Consider the following 23,840-nt stretch of genomic DNA (forward strand, 5'->3'; position numbering starts at 1 on the left):
GCTATTATAAAACCGCTGTTGAAGAAACCATCACTGGATCCCACCCAATTCGACAACTATCGGCCAGTTTCCAATCTCCCCTATTTGGGCAAAGTCATGGAACGTGTGGTGGCAACACAACTCCAGGGGTTTCTGGTAGACACTGATTATCTTGATCCGGCACAGTCTGGCTTTAGGCCGGGACATGGAACTGAGACAGCCTTGGTCACCTTGGTAGATGATCTGCGCAGGGAACTAGACAGGGGGAGTGTGTCCCTGTTGGTTCTGCTGGACCTCTCAGCGGCCTTCGATACCGTCGATCACGGTATCCTTCTGGGCCGCCTCATGGACATGGGGCTCGGAGGCACTGCTTTGAGGTGGCTCCGATCCTTCCTTGAGGGACGGACCCAGAAGGTGTTACTGGGTGACACCTGTTCGGCCCCACAACCGTTGCTGTGTGGAGTCCCACAGGGTTCAATCTTGTCCCCAATGTTATTTAACATCTACATGAAGCCGCTGGGAGAGATCATTCGGAGTTTCGGACTAAGATGCTATCTCTATGCAGATGACGTCCAAATCTGTCACTCCTTCTCACCTGTCACCAAGGAGGCTGTCCAGACCTTGAACCGGTGTTTAGCCGCTGTATCGGACTGGATGAGAGCGAACAAATTGAAACTGAATCCAGACAAGACAGAGGTCCTACTGGTCAGTCGGAAGGCCGAACAGGGTATAGGGTTACAGCCTGTGTTAGACGGGGTTACACTCCCCCTGAAGATGCAGGTTCGCAGCTTGGGAGTGATCCTGGACTCATCGCTGAGCCTGGAACCTCAGGTCTCAGCGGTGGCCGGGAGAGCTTTCGCACAATTAAAACTTGTGCGCCAGCTGTGCCCGTACCTTGGGAAGTCGGATCTGGCCACGGTGGTCCACGCTCTTGTCACATCCCGGCTGGATTACTGCAACGCACTCTACGTGGGGTTGCCTTTGAAGACTGCTCGGAAACTACAACTAGTCCAGCGAGAAGCAGCCAGATTGCTCACCGGAGCGATGTACAGGGAGCACACCACCCCCCTGTTGCGTCAGCTCCACTGGCTGCCAATCCAATTCCGAGCAGAATTTAAAGTGCTGGTTTTGACCTATAAAACCCTATACGGTTCCGGCCCAGTGTATTTGTCCGAACGGATCTCCCTCTACATCCCACCTCGAAGTTTAAGATCTTCTGGGGAGGCCCTGCTCTCGACCCCGCCAGTCTCACAAGTGAGGCTGGCGGGGACGAGGAGCAGGGCCTTCTCAGTGGCGGCCCCCCGCCTGTGGAACTCACTCCCCGGGGAGATTAGATCGGCCACCTCCCTCCTAGCATTTAGGAAAAAACTAAAGACCTGGATGTGGGACCAAGCTTTTGGTCACTCTGACAATTAACTCTAAGACCTGGCGATAGACAAAGATAATCGGAGTAGAACGGATGTATGGACTCTGATATATGGACTCTGACATGAGATGGTTTTAGGTATTATGTTTTTATGATGTATTGATGTTTTAATCTAACTGTTGAATTGTTATATTTTTTGGATTACTTGTGTGATTGGGCATCTAATTGTGCCCTCCCTGTAAGCCGCCCTGAGTCCCCCTCGGGGTGAGAAGGGCGGGGTATAAGTGAAATAAATAAATAAATAAATAAATATAAATAAATAAATAAATAGGATAAGATTATTCTGTTTGTTTTTACTATGTTGGGAATATACACACAAGAGAGTACATCTGCTCATGTTCTTTGGAGAACATATATTACAGAGGCTAAGGAGCATTTTGCAGTCAAGACATAATATTTCCATCACAAGGTCCTAAGGCAACAGCGTACCACCAGAATATACTGGGAAATTGTTTTTCCCCTTGACCTGTAATTATCTTCCTCATACTGCCTCATGCCCTTTTGATTTTTTTAAAGACTCTCAATTACATTTCATACAAATAAACTATTTAGCTTGATATAAAATCAGGATTTAGCAGAAATAAAACCAGGCTGGTGGAAGATTGAAATTAGCTTTGATAATTAATATTGCATTATTGTATAACTAGGATCATTAAACTTACAAGTAAATAATATAGTGTTAATTATCAAGAATTACTGGAATTGAATTATTTACTATATATTCAGAATATGATTCATTGTGCCTGGTTCACTGTCTATTGGAAGTGCTAATTTTTCTTCCTTTAATGCACCAGATATGGATCTGGTCAGAAATCCTAAATGTAGGTGTCTGTGGGAACCATGCTCATCCTTTGCCTATAGTTCTAGATCTAGACAGACAGAACTTATAGTAGGTCTGCAGCTTCTAAAATTACTTGGTCAGACAACAGTTACGAAATTTCCTATGGCTGTAGGGTGTTTATTTCCCCCACTGAGTTCCAGGAAGACAATTATTTCTTAATTCATTGAATCATGTATGTAATTCTGCAAGACAGGTTCAAGATATTGTGGTGTTGTCATCATACAAAAATGTTTGTAAAAAGCACGGAAGGTTGACAGTGAGGAATGACAGCATGAGAGTAGTCTGCATTCAATACTCTGCATGCTGGGTTGAGATAGTTTGAAAGAAAAAAATCTATAGACCAGTGGTTCTCAACCTGGGGTCCCCAGATGTTTTTAGCCTTCAATTCCCAGAAATCCTAGCCAGTTTACCAGCTGTTAGGATTTCTGGGAGTTGAAGGCCAAAAACATCTGGGGACCCCAGGTTGAGAACCACTGCTATAGACTATTAAATTGACCTCAACAAGCCACACCTGCAATGCTCCCAGCGCTGCCAAGAAGAGTAGAGGCAATTAAAGCAGAGCAATAAAATGTGGTTCTCCATTTGGTATGGCATAATGAGACAGATTGTATTTGCAGTGTTCTCTCAAACCATCTACATAGCAATATTCAGACAAAATGAGTCACAGAATCATAGAGTTAAAAGAGACCATAGGTTCGGCCTTCCCTTGTATTGCAAACTGCAGGAACTCATGGTCACTTGCCCATAAGGATCAGACTACTTTGACTGCATTAATCAGGTTACCCGCATTTGTTAGGATGAGATCGGGAATAGCTGATCCTCTTGTTGCCTCTTCTACCATCTGGACCATAAAATTGTCTGCAAGGCAAGCAAGGAATTTGTTGGACTTCGTACTCTTGGCGGAGTTTGTTTTCCAGCAAATATTAGGATAGATGAAATTGCCCATGACTGTCATATCTCTTCTTTGTGCCTGCATGGTCAACTGTTGACAGAAGGCTTCATTGAGTTCTTCAGCCTGACTCAGAGGTCTGTAGCAGACACCTATAACAAGATCTTTTTGAGTCCCGGTTCCCTTGATACTTATCCAGATGCTTTCAGGCTGGTTTCCTGAATTGAAGTCATGACTCTTAACACTATTGCTCATCCCCATTCCCTGCTTATTTTTTTTAAAAAAATCTTCTGTTTTCAAACTCTACAAAGAAATTGTGTGTCCTTTTTGGTTTGCTTGAGTTATATCACACTTTTCTCTCAGATGGGACTCAAAGTGGATTTGTTGATCTAATAAAGGAATTGCCATGACATGAGTTTCATTATGAGTTATTGTGGGAGGGAAGAGGCATTAGAAGTGAGTTAGTTTTTGACAATAGCTGGAAGACCTAGCATACTAGGAAAAGGTCATCCTTAAAGTATGCTATTTATCTAGCTAAACTCCCTGAAATATAATGACAAAGTGCCTTCCAGGAGTACAGAGCAGTAATGTCCGCCGTTGTTATTCTCCAGTGAGGATTGATGTAGGGTCACACCAGTTGCTGGATCTACTTTCATGAAAGCAGAAGCCAGACTAGTGATTGGTGGTTATGCATATCTCAGGTCCAATCCTTGCTGATTCTAATTTCTTTGTCATATTCGATGTTCTGCAGAACCCAAAAGGAAAAGGGAAATATGTAAGCTAATTAGCTCTGACTGATACTGAATGGAAGAATCACTGCTCTGATACAAGATTCAAAAAATCAGCCTTACCTGTGATCAATATATTTATTTGGAGAAAGTATATTTGAAAGTCTTTTTCATATAAAATGATTCCTCTACCTAAATCACATTGTGGATCCAGTCTCAGTGTTGAGTTTAAATGCTCCCTTTGGTTCTGCTTTAGTTGGGACTCACAATTATCCCAACTCACAGTGATCCCAGAGATAGGAATTGTGCACCTCTATTGGCATTGTTGGATTTCTGCTCCATAGAGCTCTAGCCTTCCATGCCATTGCCAAGGAATGTTGGGGCATGGCATTCATCAATTCTGAAACAGCTCCATCAGATCTAATGCTTACTCTGACTACAATTATAATACAAACCTATTAATTGGTGCTTGAACAGTGAGTTCCCTATTTGAACCACAGCTCAACCAATAATTTTGCATCCATCCAGTCTTGTGTTTCACTTATTTACTCTCCAAAGCAAAGAGCAGTTAGCTATTGAGTAGGCATTCAGTAAGAGTAAGAGTGATCACAGTCCTTTATTCAATTGCTGAACAGTTTACTATCATGCAACATTTTCCATGTTGTGCAACAAACTCACCTGCAGATTTTCTTGCCCAACACATTCTGTTTCTTCCCAGATTCATATTAACTGTTTATAAATCTAGTCCTATTTTCAGGATGCTTAGGAATTTTAAATAAGTAATCCCATTGCCATGGAATGCAAATCATGGATACTTGGAGCCTCACCACATGGAATATAATGCTCTCATTCCCAGTTCCCCTACCAATTCCAATTTTGATAAATCAGCTGTCATTTAAATGTTTGCCACGTTATTGCTTGTTTGTCTAAAATGTCAATATCTGATTTCTCTCGTATGTCTATGTGGCTCGATCACATGCATCTGACCTAATCTAAAGGAGACAAGTGGTGATTTTTGTGTGCTTTGTATCTTGTTGGCTTATATTGGATTTTAATTTATCAGCATAAAAAAATCAATTTGTAGCCCTAAACCAGCAAATTTTCTAAAAATTGGCATTGGCAGACTTGACTTTAGATAGATGACTTTAGAGGAACTGCTTCATAATTAGAGATGAAAGGAATGTATTTAGGTTACTCTCAGCAGCCCTACTAGTTCTTTTTGCTTGCTTGCTTGCTTTTATAATTTACTTGTGCTACAAAAATTCTCCTCAATGGTCCAGCTTTCTATCTTGTGTTCTTATAGCACTGTCAGTACAGGTTGAGTATTGGTTATCCAAAATGTCTGAGACCAGAAGTTTTCTGGATTTTTTCAGGTTTTGGAATACATATTTGGAATCCTCTCCATTGAAAGCAAAGGCAAGCGTGGAATGGAGGGGGGGGGGGTTCCTCCATTCCAGGCCTGCCTTGGCTTTCAATGGGGAGGAGGAGAAGGCAAAATAGCCGCAGGAAGGCTGAATCGCCGCCTCCTCCTCCTCCTCCCCATTGAAAGCAAAGGCAAGCCTGGAATGGAAGGGGGTCCTCCATTCCAGGCCTGCCTTGGCTTTCAATGGGGGTGGAGGAGGAGGAGGCGAAATAGCCGCAGGATGGCTGAATCGCCTCCTCCTCCTCCTCCCCATTGAAAGCAAAGGCAAGCCTGGAATAATATACAAAGACTAGGGATAGCTTCCTACATCAGGGGTAAAAAGGAAAATCAGTTAAACATGTATCAGCAAACATTTTATTCTAAACCGTGAAAAAAGGGGAAATATGATGGAGGTATATAAACTAATGCATGAGATAGAGGAAGTGGAGATTATTCAGTTGACCTTGGGTCAACTGAAACTGAATGATGGGCAATTCCGGATAGATAAAAAGAAGTATTTCTTCACTTGGATTAATCACTTCCAAAAGATGTAGTGATGAGTGCCAGCTTGGTTATCTCAAAGCAGAATTTGAGAAAGTGATAGACAATAAGGCTGGCAGGATCACTATGTATGCCTTCAGATATCCAAGACATCATGACTCAATACTGTTTGCTGAAGAATATAAGTGGATGGGTTCTGTTATGGGTCTGTGCTGTTTGTAGCCTTCCCATGGGCATTTATCGCAATAGTTTTGATACTTTTGTGTACACCTGGAAATCAAAATAACAAATAAATATGCATGAAAATGTCAGTCAAATAAATTAAGCCCTTCAGCTGTGAACAGTCATAAAGCATCTATTAATTATTGACCCAGTTTTAAAGTCAGCACTCCTGACCTAATTTGTCTTATGGCACTATTTTTATCTCATAAATTGAGAATTTTAGAGCTGATGGTTCAGACTGCAGGAATGGCATTAAAATTTGATCAATAAAATATTACTGTTTTTCTTTGTGTTGTTGTTATTGTTGTTGCTGGCTATTATTTCTTTCAATACCTTCTGTACAATTGTATCTTTTGTCTACATTTTAAATGGCAAAAGAATATTAAGCTAATGTAAACATAGTTTTTTTTTTTAAGATGATGGGATATTTTGATGAGAGATTTCAATTGTCCTAATTAGCAGGAACTGCCTTTCTTAATTCTCGGTCACCCCCATTTTGATTTATTTTCAAATGTCCCAGTTTCTCTTTTCTCTTCCCCTTTTTTCCAATTTGTTCACAGCTTATTGCTGAAAATTGAGTTCAAAATGCAAAAGTAATTTACAGTCAACAGGAAAGAGTAAAATATAGCATCTAGCTATTCCCACTAGGTTGAGGCAAAAGCAATTTGCTGCAAATTCTCTATAACTTGTGAATTCTTCCTCATTTGAAGCTTTTGCCATTTTGACTGCACTCTGATGTTGCTTGGCCTCACGCGCCCGGGCTTTCACCTCTGAAATGTTGGAGGGTATGACATTTTCATCTTGCCGCAGAACTGAAGCATTGCTACCAAAGTGTTTAACACCTGTCGGCTTTAAACATATTTGACACCAAATAAGCCTGTACTGGTCAACCCTCAGGTGATTCTCACTATGTTGCCAGGTCAACTGTCAAAACAGTTTTGAGAATAAAGCCCTGTAGAATGCTGCTAAGAGTTAGGTGCAGACAGGAAATTTGTTTGCAAGAAGAAATCAGAGTAGTTAACAATAGTTGTGTTTTAGCATTGACAAATCTATTTTTGGAAGAAGAATTATTCCTGAAGAAGAATGTATTCTGTGGCAAAATAACTGACAGATGCTTGTAGAATTTGCATTTGTAACTTTTTGCAAATGTATTTATATAGACATTTGTACTGAAGTTTACTATTTTTCTATCTACCAAAAGGTCCACAAAGCAGCTAGCAATGAAAATGAATTATATTTTATTTAATGTCATGCCTTAAATGTTGTTTAAGGATGAAGCTATCTCTCCGTTTCCTCTCTAGTGCTTGGGAAGAAGGCAACAGCATTGGAATTCAGGAGGAATGGGAATAATTTGTATTTTCATGGTTGTCAAAGGGAAGGTATTGCTGATGGTATCAACTGCAAATAGAGACTACTGATTCTTAAAAGAACTTCTCCCATCTTTTCTGTATTGGGAGGGCAATCTAAAGTGTAATGCAATAAAATGCCCTCAGGAAACAGGTCTCACTAAGGAGAAATATTGCTTGTAAACAGACACATGGACAAATCAAATATGATATGAGAATTTTAAATGGCTTAACTTTAGAGTCTGGATACAGTAACCTCACCTTGAGTTAATATCGATGCAGTGACATCCAGCTGGTCCAGTCTATCAAACTGGTCTTACATACCAGACTATCTATCTTTCTATTTACCTTCCTACCTATGTACACATCCACAAATCAACTACTATCTGTGGCTAATTCAAGGTGAACTTTTACTGTGAGTTTGCAGAACAAAATTGGAATTATGCTGTTTCAATAGTCATGGGATTCTTCTTGTTGCAGCTATCCACAGAATAAAAATAAAATGTGGAGACTTAGTGATGTAGTCATATGTAGACTAATTTAATTTTGTAAAGCTTTAAAATTATTCATAAGGCCTAAAGTTGTGCAGGGTGGGCAATTTAAATATCTCTATTATTCTGAGATAATGTGTTATAGTAGTTGATTTTAAAATTACCAGAATTTATAGTGTCCAGAGTAACAAAAGACCTGGTCTCAATTTATGAATAAACTCATGTTTAAGACCTGCTGAGAGCAATGTGATTAATTTAGTTATAATTAACTCTGTAATCCTATATGTGTCTGCTCACAGTAAGTCCACTGATTTAGTAGGATTTGCTCTCAGGTAGTCAGGTTTGTAGCCAAATTTCTTCCAAGAGGAATAATGCTAAATCAGGGTGAAAACCTTAAGAAACAGAAGGCAATCTCATCTAAAAGTCAAGAATGCATCTTGATGTGGAAGAAGAAATGGAGTGAAGATCTTTACCCCTAGTTGTATAATGTTCACATCTGCCATATGATCTAAACGTTATTTTAACAGATTATTTTAATAGTGTGTACCATTAACAAGAACAGCTAACACCAGTGTTTGTGTATAAGTTTAATTACCAAGTAATATAAGAGTTTGTTGTTCTGAAATATGATTTTTTTTTTAAAAAAAGGATCATTTCCCAGTTTCTTTTACTGATTATTTCTGGGGTTATATACCCTAAACCATTACACTGTTAAAATTCAGCATTCTGTGTTCAAGAATGGCAATACTATGTGTGTTGGAGGCTCCTTCTTTGGAGGCTTTCAAGCAGAGGCTAGATGGCCATCTGTCGGGGGTACTTTGAGTGTGATTTTCCTGCTTCTTGGCAGGAGGTTGGACTGGATGGCCCATGTGGTCTCTTCCAACTCTATGATTCTATATCATTTGTTTTGATTAGGTGATTTGGCTGTACTTGTTATACTATTAGTTTTGCAAACCACATTTGAACTGCAGCACCCTACTTGCAGCACTTCAACCATTTTAGTCGGAATGAACAATGCCTCGGGAATTGTATCATATTATCTTCCTGTACAAGTGATGTAGTAAAAGGCATTAAAAAGTGTAGAGTATGATATAATATTAGTACTATGCACTATTGAATGAACATGTTTCTCAAACTCTGCTCCTCCAGGTCTTTCAGGCTTCAGCTCCCAGAAATCCCTGCCAGCTTAACAGCTGGTTAGGAATTGTGGAAGCTGAAGTCCAAAACATCTGGAAGAGCAGAGTTTGAGAAACGCTGAACTAAATTATTGTGTTGATTAAGGAAAAGAAAATTAAAAATAATATAGTTCCTCAATAAATAAATAAACAAACAAACAAACAAATAAAAAACCTGGAAGCAAGTTACACTTCATCAAAGTCATGGAAGAATCATTGTTTGTTTTAACTACAAGGTGAGGGCAGCACAGTATTAGAAAGACATTTTCAAAGACTTTTCCACTGCTTTTACAAGAGAAAACTAGAGAAAGGGATGCATAAACCAACTCAAAGGAATTCTGCCTGTTTTGAAGTAAGTTGGTATACCAAGTATTTAATTTTAATTTCAGCTTTGAGATTCAGATTAGAGAAAAAGAAATGAAACTGAATGCCAAACCTAATTTACATGAAAACGAGAAGGATCCAAAATCGGCTTTTGCATTAAGATCTGCCCATGAAGTCCTTGGATCTTTATGCCGTGGGACTACAGCCGCAGCAGAGGTTTTCCAATATGCCGTCTTGCTTTAATTGAAATAAAGAGTTATTATAACCCAATGTGACAAGCTCCTAGAGAGAGAGACTGTAGAAAAGACCACCTCTGGATAATATAAAAATGACTTTTTAAAAGGCACTTTCAAGCTCTTTATTCTCTCTTTGGAGGTGTCCTTCCAGAAATAAAGGGGTTTTTTTTTCTTTTCATTTAGCAAACTAGAGCAAAGACATGTACAAATTCATAGAATTAATTTTGCTACAGGAAAAAAAAATATGATGAGTCACAAAGGCCCCAATCTTGTATCCGTTGGTCTACTCTGGAGTTTTTGTCAATTATTGCAGAACATCCTACAATGGATTTTGATAATTAATTTCATTGTCCGCCTCCTCTAACATGTTGATTAGATTTGCAAAATGTGCAGAGAGTCCTATTAACTGTAGTGGGATTTTCTTCCAAGTAAGTATATTTGCATGTGGGAGACTAAAATTCAGAAACTATACTTAGGAATACCATAAACCATACTTTGCCCACCCATGATCTAGGCCAGGCCTAAGATTTGGTTGTTATGCAAGTAGCTCCTGCTAAAATTCCCTCCTTTTTGTGACCACTGAAGGTTTTGGAGCCTTGTTCTTTATTCTGCTTGGCAGCTCCATGTGTAACACATATAACACATTCTTTTTCATTTTGCATCATTACTGGTATTGTATTACGTATTGAGTTATGTATCTCCTCCATGAAGAGAATGCCTCCTATAATAAATTTATATTCTTGAGTTTAAAGTTTAAGCATATTTCTAGGGGAAAGGCCACAATACATGATACCTTATTAATTAAGCTCCTTGGTCGTTACAGTATAATAGCTCTTGACTACTGACTCTTATGAAAATGTCAGGCCTATTTACCTCATAATTTATGTTGTGTAAACAAGCCAATTCATTTGCATCTCATTTGTCACTGTGCTATTTCCAGTTTGTTCTTAATCTGGAGAAAATTCCTTCATGAAATTCTTGTGTGAATCCTCACCAAAGTAGAGTTGGTTCTAATGGAAGATCCCCAGGGGTTAAAGATTTATTTTTCATTTACAGTTAAGTCGTGATTTAAAAGCCAGTTATCTAAAGTGAAGCCCATTCTTATTTGGAGAATGCTCCAAGGTTCCAACTCCCTTTATCTTCCATAGTTGTCTTCCCAGAGTGAGAAATTCTGTTGCCTGTTGTGAGGCAAAACTGAATGAATGACTCCAGGTCACATAGATTCAATGGTGGACCATTAGTTTCTAGCCACACAGTGCTTTGCTAATTTTCGAGAGAATAAACAGACTCTTCTCAAGAAAGAGTTCAATCATGGTCACACTTAGAAGTCTTGCTTTCTGGCCCATTTTATAGTCAGTTCTTCTATCAAATTCTAAATTGGCATCCTGCTCTTTGTTCACTTTTTCTTTCTCTCTCCATGCTATCTCGTTCAATTTGTTCTCTTTTATTTGCTTGCAAGCCATGCAGTCATTGTGGTCTCCGCCAGGGTTTGTGCCTAAAATAATAAACTACTATTTTCATTGGAATGAAAGCTGCAAGTTACCCCCCCCCCCCCCACCCCAAACTATGAACTCTTCCTCTATAGCATTTAAAGAACTTCAGATAGAAAATATATCAACGTTTCAGAACCTTTATTCATTCTTCATAATAGTATTGAACATTGTCACAATATGTCTTTTAGGCAATAATAAGCTATTTGTGCTTGATTTGTGCTCAGTACATTTGTGCACATATATCAAGTAACAAGAAAGTCTATACACTTCAGTATGTTATGCAGTCTGAATCTGAGATTATGCAACTCAGAATCACAGGATGACGTAATATTAAGATAATGAATACTAAATGTAAAACAAGAAAAACAAGTTTGACTCCTTTTTCACAGTCAGAAAGCAATTTTCTCACAAAGGTATTTAATCATGTTCTATACCAGGTGTGTGGTGTACACAGAAAATACATTTCTGTAAAAAAAATATCATAAAATGACTAAATAATAATGTGCTAGTAATATGTTATTGAGACATCCTTTTTTAAAAAAATGAGCAATGGATTGCAGAGGGTGGTTGAGAATTAACACCTTTCTTGTTTTTACACACACACACACACAATATGTTCCAAACTGTTAATTCACAGATGTGTATGCTATCAATATTGGATTAATAAGGAGGTAGACAGTACTGGATATAGTGGCTGGATATTGTCAAAGTGATTTGCACAGATGTAGCTAAACTAGGGTTTTGATCATTGTGCTCTGTGTGTATATAGACCAGCATATTTCTAATTAGTGTTCCATAACATCCTACAGTTCATTTTTTTATTTCTTCTCATGATAAAGCAATATTACATATAATGCCTGATTCAAACCACTTGTTGTGTATCCAGTATATGGCCTTGTGTGAAGCATCACTGCATATGTTTTGTGTCTTGCACATCAGATGAGTGCTGCTAGTCAACAAATGCCATTTTTGGTTTTATTCTGTAGACAAATAACATCAGAAAAGCACAGGAAGTTGAATATGTTTATCCTTTTTAAAGAAATTATTCATTGCGCTCATACTCTTTTACTATGGTCTACGTATTTTTCTCTTGTTCATTTCACTTAATCATTATTCTTAGATTCTATTATACTTTGCATGTACATATTAGAATGATAAATAAAGACCCAGAAGTATAAATACACTAGGAATACAGTCTATTAATTTACTCAGAACAAGATCTGTCACCATATCAATATGAAGCCAAGCTCTGAAGACATCCAGAGGCATCACTTACTTAAGATAGAGCCTAGTTATTCACTACTTGTTCCAGAAACAACACCTTTTTAATCATTGCGATAGATTATCCTGCATCATCACCAACTTCCAGGCCCACAGATGGATGGAGTATTGGAAAGGAAAATGTCTGTAGAAGCTAGAAAAAATAGCCACAGTAATTTAATATTTGTAGTTACTTGTTTGATTGCTTCTGGCAAGTAAGAAGAGTCTCCAGGAAGTAAATAAGCAGAGGCTTTGAGGCTAATAACTGACACATGTGACCAAAGCAAGGATACATAGAAAACTGACTAATTTTTAAAGTGCAGGGACTGTTGCTGTTTGTGAACTTACCAAGACTAGTCTAAAATGGTTTTAAACCTTCCCAGTTTAAGGAAATTTGTCCCTTGAGGATTTTGTTTTCTCTTGCACATTTAGATAATATAGCTGTTACACCAACCACATGTGCTCAGAGAGAACAGTTGGCATTTTTGTGTCAGTGGGACAGATGTCATGGACTTAACTGATGGATATGGCATTAGGGAAAGACGATCTAAATGTGGCATTTCCTCTGAGCTGCATGTATGCCCCAACATGCAAACCAGATTTTTTTTCTGCCTGTAGCTAGACTGAACACACTTGGATATCATTACTATAATGATCTTATCCTACAGAAGCCTAGGAATTGTAGTTTGATGTACAACTGAGAACTCTGCTAGAGTTCTCAAGTGCATCCTCTGAACTACAGCACTGTAACCTTTTCTAGGACTATCACTAAAATAAACATTCCAGGGTTCTATAGGAATAGAACCTTGGAAGTTATAGTGTTTTTTAAGTGATCAAATGTAGATAAACCCATCATTTAGTTTGATTTACACTTGGGTTCTGGTTCCAGAACTCTTTTCCAGAAGAAACCTGCAAGCATTTAATTTTCTGAAGCTGCAACAAGTTTCTATGATCTTATATTGGTGAGCTTTCTCTTGGTCCTACCACTATCGTAGGCTTGCTTAGTGAAGACATAGGAAAGGCTATGGAACTGTTTCTCAAGGGAGACTCAGTTGTCTTCCTTTATTTTTACTAGCAGGCAAAACCTTTGTATTGAAAGAGGCCTTCAGGTTGGAGAATATGGTCTTCAGTGAGTATTCCATATCTTTAAATGTGTGTTTCATGTTTTCACATTAATATTTTAATTAGATTGGTTGCTAAATTTTTGAAAAACCTTTCAGCTTTAGTTTGGCTGATAACCTGCTTCGGGATGAATAAAGAACAAAATAGATCAACAAACAAATAAAAGTCCTTATCGGATATGCTAAACCAGAAAGACAGAATGACTTATATGCAGGGTGTCCATTTCTTTCCTTTATCATCCTTATTGCAGTTTGGATAGTGTTTTCTGTAGTCAAGGAGATTTTTTTTTGTAGAGGATTAGAAAAGGATTTGATGGAGATAAATCTACTCAACTGTTACCTGTGACCATATGGCTTCTTGGTTTCCCTTAAACCCCAATATGAAGTGTCTGCAAAGTCAACGAAAGAAGAAGATGATGATGGCAGTTATCTCTTTTAAAGTGAACTCCATATGGTGATATCTCTTCAGATGATGTGAAGACGATCTGACCTAACTAACTGTTGAACCGGTAGCGCCAGGGAATCTTAAGCATTTGAACTTTACAGCTGCATTTTTGATTCAAAAATAAGATAGCTCTAACTGCTGCTTCTCCACTTAATCCTTGAAAATCTAGGAGGATACAATTTGTCATAGCTGTTCAGGGGGTGACTTTATATGTGCCATAGCAGCATGACTCTCTGCATCAAAGTGCCATCTTTAGCTGAGGAATGGACGGTACTTTTCTGCCTCATCTATATTTCATTGCATCAGATAAGTCAAAGGTTACTCTCATAACCAATGCATGTATATTAAATGCTGTGAGAGCTTGAGCAGAATAACACTTTAAAAAATTATCAAGCTGTATTAAGAATACCTTGCAGGGCCTCATGCTATAGATTTAATATCCCCTTTAAAATATATTAAGAATTGGTGAAATCTCCTTTTCCTGTTCTCCCCTAAAACTGTACGTTCTCTGATAGTGGTTAAACTAATATGAAACAGAATTAAATGGTCAGTGTAGACTTACGTAATGCAGTTCAAGACTTGTAGTTCAATCCTTACACCATTATACTAAAGTGGTTATGTGTTAGGGGCCTCCATTAATAGCCCTAGCAAACAAAATTCCATGTTTGTGTCCACACTTTCATTATAGCTAACAATCTAAAACTGCCATTGGCACATCCAAGGTTGTTGATGCCCAGTAAAGTTGCTGTATAAGCTAATTAAAAAAAAAAACAAAAACCCCAAAAGCCACAGGGCATTCATTTCTGAGAACCCAACTATTGCAGTTCTTTTCAAAATACACTGCAGTGACACTGAAATCGTTAGATTGTGCCTGTAGATATGCCTGAGGAATGATTTGACATTACATTTTTTTCAGGCAGTATTTTTTAAGTTTGAAAGCCAGCAGATGCACAGACTTTTCTTTGAGATACCTAGAAATAAGGGGTTAGAATTTTGGTCTTGGAATTTTGTGCCTTTATTTACTATTTACTTATTCTGTGTTTGTGTTTATCTGTACATTTCTAAAGTGATTTTATACACAATATTTTAATAATTTGTGCATGAAACAACGTGTGTACATTGAACCATCAGAAAGGTGTCACTATTTTAGCTAACCTAGATTTTAGATTTGGGGGTACTTTGGATTTTTGAGTAAGCAATGCTCACCTTGAACAAGAGGTACAAATAACATGGAGAGAATAGGGACAGGTTTTGCATAATATCCACACTGTGCACTTCAATGTGCAAATGCTATGTTCAAAATGGAAAATATGCATATATGAGATTAAACAACCAGGTCAGGTAAGCTTTGCATAGGCAAACAAAAGCATTTGAACCTTCTAGGCTTCTTTCAAAATGCATCTTAGCATGACTTTTTCTTTCACCTACCTCCATTTTTCTTATAATTTCTATTTTAGTGACCACAGTTATGTAACTGTGTTTTTTTGAAAATGCTAAATATAGCTGCTGAGACAGTTTTGTCTGGTTTTTTCCCACTTTCTTGTTTTGCTCTGCATGCCTGCACACAGTAAGGGATTTTGGTGGCAGCTGATGTTTACCTTGCCGGTTGGAGGTAAGCATGCTTAACTACAGTAGGCATAGCAATAGTATAATCCCAAACTCAAACTCTTTGGTGTCGGGACACAGACGCCTTAAAGGACCAGACTCAGAATTAGTTCCAAAGTAAAGTTTATTAAGCAAAGCAAAAAGGGCTCAGAGACACTTAACTCAGTGCCTCTGGCCAAACTCAAAAGCAGAAACCAGTCTTGGTTCAAAAGAGTTAACTGAAGCAATAATCCGGATTATCCGGAGAAAAGAACCGGATTAAAACAAAGTGCTCCGCAAGTCCCCCAAAATAGCACAGCAATTACACAGTTCAACAAACACAAGGGCCGCAAGGAAGAAAGCATAGTCAAACGAAATCTGAAAGTCGAAGCAAGCCGAATTCAAAGTAGCAAAGTCCCAAGGTCCTCGTAGTCAGCATCGTAGTCAAACCAGTCCAAAGTCAAGGAAGGGAGAAGTCAGCACTCCCGGGAATCCAAGCCGAGTTGAAAACACACACGAATGGAAGCAGTAACCTGTAGATCCAGGACCCAATACCAACACGAAATAGGCAGCGACAAGAACCCAATGCACGATCCAACACTTTGCCTTCTGCAAAGATTCCCTATTTCAGAGCCTATTTTTATCTTACACATCGTCATCATCACATGAGCTGACCTCCGCCCCGTCATTATGTCTTATAGCTGTTCTTGACTCCACATGTGAACTCCTGCTCCCATCCCTCCAACTTCTCCATCTTCTGTCAAGACTTAAATCCTCCCAAGACTCAGATATATTTCCAGTTTGCCAATCCTCATTACCAGAGAAACCCATAAATGTGTCACTAGACGTCGGCGCTGCACATACTTCTTGTACCTCTTTTACCTTAATCCAGTCCAATGTGTCATCCCCATCCTCATCACTCCCAGACCCATCACTCCCAGAGAAACCCATAAATGATTCTTCATCTATGGGAGCACTAAGTATATACCGGATCCTCTTCCTTTGTTGCTCCTCATCAGACTCCTGCTTCCAAGTAGTCCTTTTCCTTCCCTTAGACCAATCCATGATGTTTTCTTCCTCCTCCTCACTTGTTGACCCATCGTCCCCAGAGAAACCCAAGAATGATTCCTCATCTGTGGGAGCATTAAGTATATCCCGGATCCTCTTTCTTTGTTGCTCCTCATCAGACCCGTTTTCCCCTTTCTAGTGTCCACACTACTGGTAGCATCGTTACTCGCAGGCTCTACTACAACACATTGGTAGCAAGCAACACAGTTTTCTAGCAAAGCTGGGTTGTAATCTAATACAGAAATTTCTTCAGTTCCCTTTCGCTACCTTCCCAATGGCATTGCTGTTTTTAAAGAAATGCCTAGCTAGACAAAAAAGAAGAAAATGGGGACTGGGGAGATGTGCAAAGATTTAGTAAAAAGGAGCTTCACTGTCAGAGGTTTTGTTAACTGAGATATGCCTTCTATAACACACAGAGAGATAGTATTTTATTCATAAGTGAATTGCATTAATGCAAGATTTTCTTTTTCTTTGTAAGGATAGAAGATGCTGTTAATAAAAATAGATTAGAAGTCTTGAACAATTGGCCTTAGCTAATTCAAACACTTCTGGCATCTCAATGGACAGTCTGTCATTTCTTTTTATAGTAATGAGAAAATGGGTGTGGTAGGAGTCATGCATAAATCAAAGCTGCATTATACATGACTGATGGCAAGCTCTGAGGGCAAATTTACATTTAAAGTTCCATAAGTGCATTCTCTGATTCTTGTTCAAATAGCATTGAATATGACTGCTCTCTTTGATTTTGATACAGCAGCTTTTCTAGTTTTGTTCTTGGGAGCACGACTGTTGAAACTCATTTCCTTTTTTCTCATTGTCACCTTAATTTTGTGTTCTGCTTCCAGGAAATAAATTTTCTCATTAAAAAAACCAGGGAAATAGTCCCATTGTCGTGATGGCATAGAAACTAACCTTGTTATTGGAGGTGATTGCTGGCCTTTCTAAGTAGTTAATTGATCATATTGATTGATTTCACCAGGATTGGAAGCTAAAGAAAAGAAACAGGAGTATACATATGAGGGAGGGGACAAGAGTAAGGATAAGGGTTTAATAGTTTTACGACACACTCTTAGCAATTTGGGTGAAATGAGAAAATCAAGAGATCTCTGAGGGCTATATATAGAGTTCACTATGGGCAGAGGCCAAAATGAAATTAGTAGTCATGTTTCTGTAAAATAGTTTCAGTTGTGTCTATGAACTTGTTTTGGCTGTGGACATGAAAACAGCTGTTTTCAAAACATTTAAAAATGTTGAAATAGTTTACATCACAGTATAATGCAGTGAGATAAAAGTGGAATATTATATCTATTCTTCTTTCTGTTATGGTACCAGAGGGATTAGAAAGAATCTTGGCTGAAAGCCCACTTTAAAAACTAAGATAAATCTCAATGTATTTCCACCTAATATTAACTAAACGTAATAAGCTTCCCTTGTTCTTTTTTTTATTTACATGGCCTTTTTTGTGTTTTGATGTCCATCCCAGCAAGCACTAAACTGTTGCTTTAATGTTTATTTTCTTCTTTGAATCTGGAGTCAGCTAGAAAGAGAGAGAGAGAAACTGCCCTTTTTTAAAAAAAAATTAAAAGTCTTTGTGCCTTTGTCATCTCATAATTGTTGTACCTGTAATACCAGACAACTTGAAAGCTCATTCTGTCTTGCCACTGCTTTGGAAATGTTTAAATGGGTTTTAAAAAATATCTTTCATCTTTGCATTTTGTTCATATTTGTGGACCACGCTAGAGATGAAAATAATATTCATTACTGTTTCTATCCAGAAAGATAAGACTGGCAAAAGACTGTGCAATTTTCTCCCAGTATTCAAAAATTCAGAAGTGTTTGAGTGGAATTATTCTGCATGGAAAAACAAATTGCAGCACACACTTTTTTCTATGCCAAAATCAGATTCCCTGCATGCACAAAAAACTGCATCTTTCCACAAAACCACCTATTTTGTACACATACAAATTCCCTTTCCTCACTTCAAGATGATTGAATATGGGTAGAATATTCTTCTAAAGCAGTGGTTTTCAACCTGTGGGTCCCCAGATGTTTTGGCCTTCTGTGCCCAGAAATCTTAACAGCTGGTAAATTGGCTGAGATTTCTGGGAGTTTTAGGCCAAAACACCTGGGGACCCACAGGTTGAGAACCACTGCTTTAGAAGAATATTTACTTTTTCCCAGTGTTGGAAGAAAAGTACTGTAATAATTCATTCTTGCATGCAAGGACCAAATAGTCTGGAATTTACAGCCCTGGAGTAGCATGCTACTTTGAAAAAAATAAGATAATCAGGATTACTGGTTATTCATTCAAATTGTTAGTCACAGAAAAAGAGCTGAATTCAATGTTGTGTCACATACAGGAAACTAATTTAAATTTATATAACTATTATGTATAGTCCCCATCCCCTCCCACAACCTTGGGATTTCCCTCCCAGAGTGCCTATATGCCATCTCGTGTCAACCAAAGGTTGACCTATGAGAGCATCTAGCCACCCTCTAGCCCCCCATTCACTTCCCCAAAACTTACCCCATATGCTTGTCAGGCATTAAGGGCCTCTCCAAAGAACTGTGGAATTACTTCAGAATGACATTGGAAAAGTGGGAGGGAGGGAGGGGAAATTCCTTCTCCATGCCCTCCAGAGTCATTCAGAAATGACACGACAGCTCTCCGGAGATGCCGTCCATGCCTGCAAAGACTGTGGGGTAAATTTTGGGGGAGGGGATGGGGGCTGGGAGCAGAGGGGGGCCTTTATACCATTCCCTCAGGCTTTTGGAAACTCCAAAAAGTTATATGGCTGTGGGAACGCATCCCTGGCAGTCCTGGGAGTGAGCCCCCACAGGCCCAATACCCCATTAAATCCAGGCCTATCAGAAAGGCCCTGATCTAATGGGGTATCTAATTAATTTGGAACTAATCAAGGAAACCTTGGTTTGTTCTGAATTAATTTGTTTTTACTGGAGCATCATTTGAACACCCCCCCAGTCAGGTCCTGCTTTTGGTCCTGTCTGGATGAACCCTTATCTACTACTCACATGAATATTAAGCATTGAACCCCTTGATGTCAATGAATCTGCTCTTATTGGACTGAACTTGAATTTAGGCTAGAAAACTATATTTTTATGTTTCCTTTAAGACATTTAAATTTTTTAAATCACAAACCTACATGATGAGCACAGAAGACGTGAGAACTGGAGTACTGGTGTTGGGCAGTTGTATTTTAAATACTGCAGATACATTCAGTCTTAGTTTCAGAGCATCCATGAACTATGATAAAGTTTTTCTCCATTAAGAGAAAATAGTTTTCAGATTGAAGAAATCAATTTGAAAATATGTTTTTATTCTTTCTTTTTTTACAGCAAAGCTTTTTGTAATTTTAGGTTTGATATCTATAACATCATAATTTGGGTTTTCCCCATTCTTTTCACTGTGGATTGATTACTTCAGTTGAGAGTATATTATGCAGGTTGAAAATAGCATTACAAACAAATTATTTTCTAATCTCAGTGGCGTTTAATACTGTCCTGCAGACCTCCTAACGTTTTGTAATTTATAAATTGAGAAATGGCTTGTGGACATATTGCTCTGTACATACAGGAAAGAAACTGAATAGGAATAATAGTCTAGTAAATTAGTCTAAGAACGTGACTTTAAGTAGTAGATTATTTGAATGTGAAGAGTTGAGCCTGAACTATATTTCCAGGTAAGTCAAATAGAGGAGTTGTCACTTTATCCATTTGGGAATTTCATTGTGACATATCAAATGCCATGTGCAGGCAAGGTTATAAAATTTATTGTACAATGAAAGTGTTGGAATTAATGGACCATTTTGCAAGGATATGTCCATTACATCATTCAAATTAAATATGCATACTTTTGACTTCTAAAATGTATTGTAAAGTTAACTTTTTGGAAAGTTCACTGCTTGTGGTGCTTATATTTGTTTCATGCTCCATTTACAAGTTTTAAAGCATCTGAGCTCAAAGTAGAGAGGGACCATACTGCTCAGTAACTACCCTATTCCTTGCATCCCCATTGATCCTGCATTGAGCTGGAAAGTTTGCACATCATTTGCTGAAATCTCTACTTCTGTGGTTCTCAACCTGTGGGTCTCCAGGTATTTTGACCCACAACTCCCAGAAATCCCAGCCAGTTTACTAGCTGTTAGGATTTCTGGCAGTTGAAGGCCAAAACATCTGGGGACCCACAGGTCGAAAACCACTGCTCTACTTAATATGAAAACGCATACTCTCATTCAAACAAACACAAATAGGGTGGTACTAAACTGAGAGGTAAAGCAAACTTTGCATCCCCAGAGGGATTCCCTGAGCCAACTCAATGGTGACAGAATCCCTACTGCCCAGCCATGCCAGGCCAAGTTTGATGTCGCTCGGCAGAAGCCCAACTGCCCCCCCCCCCCACCTCACCCCAACCCAACCTGACCCAACCCCATGTTGCTGCTGCACTGATTTGGCGGGTTCTTCTTCTATGTCTCTTGAAGGAGAATTGTAGGAGGGAGGGGAAAGCTATCTTTGTGAGTCATATGATATGGAAGAATGAAGGGGGATTCCCAACAATTAGCCCAGAGTGCATGGAATGGATATTCTTGCTGGAGTTCAGCCCGTGATTGTGTCTAATGATCAGGGTACTCTGGATGTTGGGAGTGACAATGAGGTTCATGTGTCTAATGATGGGGTGGCTTTAGATTAAAAGAATAACAATGTGATTCATGTTCAAAGTGACTTTTCTGATGGGAATGTTCCTGAAAGGTTTGGGGTTGATGGTCTTTTTCCTGGGCCTGAATTGCTACCAGAGAACTCCCAAGGCCTTGAACCTGAGAAAGGCTTGGTGCTTGTGGCACCTGGTCCAGCTGCAGAAATGAATGAGCCAGTAGATAGGAGAAGCTTTCAGCAAAGAAAAACAAACCAGGCTCTCAGGCACTCTGCCAGATTGCAGGAGAGACTGATAGCAGATTCAAGGCTGAGAAGAAATCCATTCCTGGCTGTTTGGGATATAGAGTAGATTAGGGGATAAAAGTGCCAAGTATGGAATCTGTAGCCAGTAGGCATGGGCAATCCATGGCTCTAAATGGTTCAAAAGTACTTAAAAAACTAGAGGGCACTGGTGCTTTGCTTCTACAGTGTTGCTAAAGTTCCAGTGGTGAAAATTTCAGAAATCTTACAAAATTTTCAAAATTTCATTATTATTTCGATATTGGCGATTTTTATGACAGAACCAATTAGGAACTGCCATTTATAATGAAAATTTGAAAGTTTTGTTAGAGTGCTGAAATTTTCACCACCAGAACTTTAGCAACACTGTAGAAGCAAAGCACCAGTATCCTCTAGTTTTGTAAGTTCTTTAGAACCATTTAGAACCATGGATTGCCCATTCTAGTAGCCAGATGAAGCAATGTTGGAATTGAGTCGAGACTTCATCTCAGGTCCTTGGAAGCCTTGCCTTGGATAGATTTCTGTATTAAGTACCTTGTAATTTTCATGCTGAAGTGCCTTGTTTGATTCATGCTCAAGTTCTTTGGGGGTTTTGCCTTGGAAGTTCCAGTGTTTGTTTTCATGAACTCTGATGGACTAATTTCCTGGATTATCTGTTCCTATCTATCTTTTCTACCTATTTGGATTTACCTATTTTTGTGGATTGCTTTTTTACTACTACTGCTTTTAATTATCTTCAATAAACTGCTTGTATTCTACTCAGCTGTGTGATGTTTGAAGTCAGAGGGTTTCCTGGGCTGGAATGCAACAATTCCACTCAGGAACCAGTTGCAGCTATCTTGACTGCTCTAACTTAGGGGAGAATTTGAATCCTGGTGAGGAATTCAGGTTTTCCTGTTGAGTTAGCTAAATTTGATGGGTTGATTACGCATTAAGTAGCTTTCCCCAGATATAGCTGGATCAATTCCTGTGTGCTATATAGCCACCTGTAGCTGATCTTACCTCACACCGAACTAGATGTGCTCACAGACTCCACTATCTGTCTCACATGAGCAGGCTGAATGCTTGTATATCTTTCCCAATTTCTGTTTACTGCTCTTCTCACCTTTCTGTGTACCATAAAATAAGGAATTTTGTAGTGATTAGCATGATTTGAAAGATAATGTCTTGTGTATTGATACACAGTGAGACAAATTTTTACCTTATCTTTAATACCCCTAGATTTTCTGTTAGTCAAGAAATCATTGCAAACTTTTCTCATCAAATGAAAAAGTGCATGAATAGATACACTATACAGTGAGAGATGTGCACAGTAGCACATCACTTCCAGACAACCAGAGGACAGATATTGGGTTTTAAAGTGATTTGGAGAGATTCTGTGAGTAGGTAATATTTATGGCTAGCAACTTAAACATCAAAATATGAATATGTACCTGCTCTCTTCTTGTAGTATTCAGTTCCAAGTCTTGGATTGAAGTTCTAAGATTAATAATAAATCAGCCACAAGACAGTAAATAAATAGTAAACAACAATATCAGCTGAATTATTCATGTCTGTTTCTATGCACTTTTCAAGCAAATACTTAAAATAATTCTTAGAATACAAAATTTCAGCTATAACACATTTCTTTAAGCTTTCATATCAGAACTAGAATAAGGCATTTTATGCTATTTTATTTCCATCAGTGTGTAATACACATAAACCTAAAAAACAGAATGCTATTTATCTACATAAAGCCAATGAGTCATGATCAACCAGAAAGTGCTATCACAGAAAATATTATGATTTGAGTAATATTTGCCATGCTTGTTTTTCAGTATTACAGACTTCTTCAGCCAGGTCTACCATGTAAAACAATTAAACAAAGATAGTTAGGTCATGTAAAATCTATTGAGAAATCATTTAATAACTGGGTTGTTCTAGGTTTTTTTGGGCTATATGGCCATGTTCTAGAGGCATTCTCTCCTGACATTTCGCCTGCATCTATGGCAAGCATCCTCAGAGGTAGTGAGGTCTGTTGGAACTAGGAAAAAGGGTTTATATATCTGTGGAATGACCAAGGTGGGACAAAAGACTCTTGCCTGTTGGAGCTAGGTGTGAATGTTTCCACTGACCACCTTGATTAGCATTTGATGGCCTGGCAGTGCCTGGGGCAATCTTTTGTTGAGATTTAAATCACTTAATAACTGATTTAGAGATCAGGTGCCACATACACCAACCATCATGTGTCACAACATAATGTTCCTGCTACAGCCTCACTAGCTTTACTCTGGCTTATTTAAGAGCAAGGTATCAGTAGAACGACCTCATCTACACTGCCATATAATGCAGTTTAATTGCATTGAACTGTATTATATGA

At 38.6% G+C, this 23,840-nt stretch overlaps 1 protein-coding gene across 10 annotated transcripts in view; it reads left to right on the forward strand.

Annotated features, from left to right (window-relative positions):
- Positions 1 to 23,840, forward strand: part of DAB1 (DAB adaptor protein 1) — a 787,489-nt gene that overhangs the window by 707,127 nt on the left and 56,522 nt on the right. The window lies entirely within an intron of this gene.

The sequence above is a fragment of the Anolis sagrei genome, chromosome 4, assembly GCF_037176765.1.
Source record: "Anolis sagrei isolate rAnoSag1 chromosome 4, rAnoSag1.mat, whole genome shotgun sequence".
NCBI lineage: Eukaryota > Metazoa > Chordata > Lepidosauria > Squamata > Dactyloidae > Anolis > Anolis sagrei.